Raw genomic sequence first — 6,308 nt, 5'->3', positions numbered from 1 at the left:
ATACAATTTTTCAAATTTTCAGATATACAAATTTTCAAACCTGCTGCGTGTCTGTGGATCACCAATTAATATATATGCACAACATTTTCTACCCTATAACAGAAATAGCTTTTAAAAAATTCAGGAAACAAAACAAAGTAAAACTTGACCTTGAGTTGTCTCGAAAAAGACAGAGATAGGAACGAAGTCTGTAAACAAAGTATTCTCCCCATCTCACCATCTGTTGACTATAACTATGAATATGAAAGCTTGAAAAGCCAAACAGTAAGAAAATTGTAATACCAACAAAGTCATTAATTAATTATTATAGCCTAGCTCTGAGAAAAGCAGTATTTCATTATTATAATTTGTTTATCGTATAAATATTGTTGTTGGTAAAGTAAAAAAGGTATAAGAGAAGCAAAAATCAAATCAATGCTTCTTTAGACTAAGAAGAAGCAAAACCAATTGAAAGTAGTTGAAACTGTATGCTAATTTTATAAAAGCAAGCTTGAAACTGTTCCATGGAGGGTAACGAGGCTCCATCTCCGGGTAAAAACCTCTCTGCATCACTGCTTTTGAATGGCTGAATGTATCAAATGAATACTTCCCATGGTACTTTCCATATCCACTATTCCCAACCCCTCCAAATGGCAATTCATCACATATAAACTCCATTTTCATTTAAACATCAATTAGAAAAACCATACAAAATTAACAAGTATTTAAGGTCATATAATATAATATAATATATGATCACTTGAACCATTGTATCATTGAAAACCACACTTCCTGAAGATGTTTGTGTTACTATTTGTTTCTTAAATGTTTCATCCTTTGTGAACACATATAGCACCGGTGGTTTTGGCCTCTTGTTTATGAATTCTATGATTTCTTGGATGTTATTCACTGTAATAATTGGAAGCAAAGTACCAAATATTTCTTCTATCATAAGTTCAGAATCAAGTGGAGGATTTAACAAGATTGTTGGCTCAATGAACCTGCAACATTATATGATTAAGCATCAAAATACTTTGAAGTCAAAAAGTTTTATAAACATGAAGAAACATACATTTGTTCTTCATCTATTGAACCTCCATGAACAATGGAAGCTGCAACTGAAGGATCTTTAACCAGATTACATAACCTATCAAAGTTATTCCTGTTCACAATTTTACTAATGCAATTTGATTCTTTCGGATTTTCACTGTAAAATTTTCTGATAATCCTCTTCAATGAATCAATCTGAAACAAAACAAGGTTACGTTAATATAGGGTAAATAATTTATTAATCTCCATGTTAGAGCGTTACCAGTAAAGTCGTCTTCGACAAGAACATAATCTATACTAACACAAGCTTGGCCATTGCAAGGACCCCATTTGCCTCCAATAATTCTTTTGGCTACTACTTTCATATTAGAGGAAATGGAGTTGATGTCAATGATAGCAGGGCTTTTTTGGCCCAATTCGAGAGTAACCGGAGTTAAATGTTTGGCAGCAGCCGACATTGCTATCCATCCAACGTTCTAGCTTCCTAACTTATGAGATCTAATTGTAAGAAACATGAATTGAAAGTATAATTGAAATGAGGATATATAAGATAGATAGATAGATAGATAGATAGATACCAGTAAAGAAAATCTTGTCCCATTTGAGGAGGAGAAGCTGTTGAGAAACATCAATTCCACCTTGAATGACATGAATGGCTTTGGAATCTAAGTATTTGGGGATGGTATTAGCAAGAAAAGAAGAGCATTTTGGTGACATTTTTTATGGTTTTAAGATTGCTGTGTTTCCTGCTAATATTGCTCCTATTAATGGCTCTATTAACAGTATATGGCCTTGCTTTCTGAATTCCTCCTTCACCTGTTTTCAATTTATTTCATATCAGCATTTTAAGTAAAATTCTAAAGGTAATTTCATCGAACAGGTTATGTGCATGCTAAAAAATAAGCGAGAAACAGGGATGAAAGATGAGGATAAATCATAAGCAATTTGTAACTTCTTTATCTTCGAGCAACTATGGTGAATCAATGAATCTAATAAAGGCTTCTACAGAGTTATTAGAAGACTTACCAGAATGGAAATCGAAAATGAGAAACCGAACATGACTCCATTGGTTCTGCCAACATTTCAATAAAATGCCTTCTTTTGTCGAGGATACGCTGTAGAAGCCCGCCATTTGTTAGTTTGAAATCCCAATTAAATGAGGGATCATTTATGTAATTTGTATATATTTAAAAAAAATGAAAAAAGTAATTAATGAAAATTGGACCAATTTGTGGTCCAATTGTTGAAGATTGACCACCGAAATTTCGGTGGTCAAAATATGGCACATTAATTGCCATAGCAACAATTGTTCTTAGAATTAGGATTTTGAGGGAGTTTGAGAGTGAAGTATTGTGAGGTAATTGAGAGTGAATTGTTTACGGGAGTTTATGTAATTGGTGAGAGGGTAGTCTAATTATTTCGGGGGAGAGACAAAATAGTAAGATAATTATTTTAGGGTTTTTCGGGAAACACCTGAATGCTACTATTTTGGTTTTATCTCATTATAACTCTAGAAAGTTTCTAGAGAACACCTTCTTTGTACGCCTACTATTTTATAGTGAAAGAATTTACTCTCAATCTTGTTCGTGGACGTAGTCTGTTAAATTATCGGTCTCATTTTTATTGAAAATTTTGCTAGTCAATATTTTTACGGAATAATTTTTCCGCGTTATTCCCAACAACTGGTATCAGAGCCTAGTCAACATGGAGGCAAAATTGACAAGAAAAATGGTCAGTCTAAATGGCTCAAACTACCACATATGGAGAAGCAAAATGAAGGATCTCCTATATGTGACGAAGATGCATCTTCCGGTGTTCGGGACAGACAAACCCGACGGCAAGTCGGATGGAGACTGGGGTTTTGAGCATGAGCAAGTCTGTGGATTTATCCGATAGTTTGTTGACGATAATGTTTATAATCACATTGCTGGCGAAACTCATGCACAAACATTATGGAATAAGCTCGAGGATTTATACGCCTCAAAGACCGGTAACAACAAATTATTTTATTTGACTAAGTTGATTCAACTGAAATATCGAGACGGTACTTCTCTCGCAGACCACTTGAACGAGTTCCAAGGGATCGTGGATCAACTTTCTAGTATGGGGCTTAAAATTGAAAATGAGCTCACTGCTTTACTTACACTGGCTTCCTTACCGGAGTCATGGGAGACTCTAAGAATTTCACTTTCAAATTCAGCACCAGATGGCAAAATTTCCATGGAGTTTGTCAAAAGTGGAATTTTAAATGAAGAGATGCGGCGCAAGATGCAAGGAGCCTCTACATCACAATCAGATGTTCTGGTTGTAAATTCTAGAGGAAGGAGCGAAGCTAGAGGATCCAAAGACAGAGGCAAGAGAAGGGGAAAATCCAACAAGTATGCCAATATTGAGTGTCATCACTGCAAGAAAAAAGGCCACATCAGAAGATTCTGCAGGAAGCTCAAGCAAGAGAAAAGCAAAGGCAAGGAAGAGAAGAGAAGAGAGATGACAGTACCGATGACGAACGAACAAATGTTGCTGCCGAGTTCAATATTGTCTACGATGCTGATATTGTCAATCTTGTGACCTAGGAGACTAGTTGGGTGATTGATAGTGGTGCTACTGTTCATGCCACGCCTCGAAGGGAATTTTTCTCATCTTACACACCAGGAGATTTTGGTGTTCTAAGGATGGGAAATGACAACTTCTCCAAAGTTGTGGGAAAAGGTGACGTTCACCTAGAAGCTGAGAATGGCATGAAGTTAGTATTGAAAGATGTCAGGCATGTTCCAGATATGCGCCTGAATCTGATCTCCATAGACAAGCTTGATGAAGAAGGCTTCTGTAATACCTTCCGCAATGGCCATTGGAAGCTCACCAAAGGTTCGATGGTGGTTGCAAGAGGCAGAAAATATTCAAGGTTGTATCTTATACAGACAAAGCTCTCCCAAGAAGCGATCAACGCAGTGGAGGATGAAAACGGAATTGAATTATGGTATAGACGCCTCGCACACATGCACGAGAAAGGCATGACAAGATTGGCCAAGAAAAATATTCTGACTAGATTGGATCATGTTAATTTAAATAAATGTGCTAACTGTCTGGCTGGAAAACAAAACAGAGTTGCTTTCAAGAGTTCCTCTCCTTCTAGAGTGGAAAATATATTAGATCTGGTACACTCAGATCTATGTGTTCCATTTCCAAAGTCACTTGGTGGTGCTCATTATTTTGTGACTTTCATAGATGACCACTCTAGAAAAACATGGGTATACACTCTAAAATCAAAAGATCAAGTCTTGTATGTTTTCAAGCATTTTGTAGCCCAGGTTGAGAGACAAACTGGCAAGAAGCCGAAGTGCATTCGGACAGACAATGGTGGAGAGTACACTGGTCCATTTAATGTGTACTGCAAGGAGCATGGTATTCGACATCAACAAACCCCTCTAAAAACACCGCAGTTGAACGGGTTGGCTGAAAGGATGAACAGAACTTTAATAGAGAGAGTCAGATGCTTACTTTCACATTCAAAGTTGCCAAAGGAGTTCTGGGGTGAAGCTTTAGTCACATCAGCTTATATTCTGAATCTTTCACCATGTGTCCCGCTAGATTATGATGTTCTAAAAAAGGTGTGGTCTGGAAAAGACTGTTCCTACAAACATCTGCGAGTGTTCGGTTGTAAAGCTTTTGTCCACATTCCTAGGGATGAAAGATCCAAGCTTGATGTCAAAACCAAAGAGTGCATATTTATTGGTTATGGCCAAGATGAATTTGGCTATAAGTTCTTTGATCCAGTCCAAAAGAAGTTAATCAGAAGTCGTGATGCGGTCTTTATGGAAGACCAGACAATTGAAGACATTGAGAAGTCTGGAAAAGATGCTTCCGGACCTGAAACTAGCTCACCAAGCCTTCAGTTAGTGCCTCCAACAATGGTGCCAAGACAGGTTGGAGAAGAAATTCAAATTGATCAACCAGAGATAGTTGCTCAAGATGCTCCCATTCAGAATGAACCAGTTGATGCTGATGAAGAAGTTCACCATCAACCACCAGTTGCAGAACGTTCCCCAGTTCGAACAAGATCTGGTAGAGCCGTTCAATGTTCTACCAGATATTCTCCGAATGATTATGTCCTAGTGACTGACGTGGGAGAACCAGCAAGCTTTGAAGAAGCCATGGATGATGAACACAAGCAAAAATGGTTCGAGGCCATACAAGATGAGATGAAATCCTTGCATGAGAATAAAAATTTTGAGCTGGTGAATTTTCCTGAAGGCAAGAAGGCTTTTAAGAACAGATGGGTGTTCAGAATCAAGAACGAAGAAGCTAGCTCACAACCAAGATTCAAAGCCAGATTGGTTGTGAAGGGATACAGTCAAAGAAACGGCATCGACTTTGACGAGATTTTCTCACCGGTGGTGAAGATGACATCTATTCGTACTGTGCTGGGGTTAGCAGCAAGTCAGAACCTGGAGGTTGAGCAAATGGATGTGAAGACTGCCTTCCTACATGGCGATTTGGAAGAAGAAATATACATGGAGCAGCCAGAGGGTTTTAAGAAGAAAGGAAAAGAGGATTATGTTTGCAAGCTAAAAAAGAGTCTCTACGGCTTAAAGCAGGCACCAAGGCAGTGGTACAAGAAGTTTGAGTCAGTTATGGGGGAGCAAGGCTACAAGAAGACTACTTCAGATCACTGCGTCTTCGTTCAAAAATTCTCAGATGATGATTTCATTATTTTATTGCTCTATGTGGATGATATGTTGATTGTTGGCAGGAACATCTCCAGAATTAACAATCTGAAGAAACAGTCGAGCAAGTCTTTTGCCATGAAAGACTTGGGGCCAGCAAAACAAATTCTTGGCATGAGAATCATTCGAGATAGAAGCGCCAACAAGATATGGTTGTCGCAGGAGAAGTACATTGAGAAAGTACTTCAAAGGTTTAAGATGGATAAAGCTAAAATGGTTAGTTGTCCTCTTGCTAATCATTTTAAACTCAGTTCCAAGCAGAGCCCTTCTACTGAGAAAGAGAAGGAAGAAATGAGCAAAGTTCCATATGCTTCAGCAGTCGGAAGTCTAATGTATGCCATGGTATGCACACAACCGGATATTGCACATGCAGTTGGTGTCGTGAGTAGATTCCTTTCAAATCCAGGAAAGGAACATTGGGAAGCTGTTAAATGGATATTCAGGTATCTTCGTGGTACTTCAAAAATGTGTTTATGTTTTGGAGATACCGAACCAGTGCTAGTTGGCTACACAGATGCGGATATGGCTGGTGATACTGACACAAGGAAGTCTACA

The 6,308-nt window shown here is 38.0% G+C and overlaps 1 pseudogene; it reads right to left on the bottom strand.

Annotated features, from left to right (window-relative positions):
- Window positions 1-411: 411 nt before the first annotated feature.
- On the bottom strand, window positions 412-2,088 carry LOC136203950 (aldehyde dehydrogenase family 3 member F1-like; annotated as a pseudogene).
- Window positions 2,089-6,308: the final 4,220 nt, after the last annotated feature.

The sequence above is a fragment of the Euphorbia lathyris genome, chromosome 8 (genome assembly GCF_963576675.1).
Source record: "Euphorbia lathyris chromosome 8, ddEupLath1.1, whole genome shotgun sequence".
NCBI lineage: Eukaryota > Viridiplantae > Streptophyta > Magnoliopsida > Malpighiales > Euphorbiaceae > Euphorbia > Euphorbia lathyris.
Note: the sequence above shows the minus strand (reverse complement) of the source record. Positions and strands in the feature narration are given on the sequence as shown.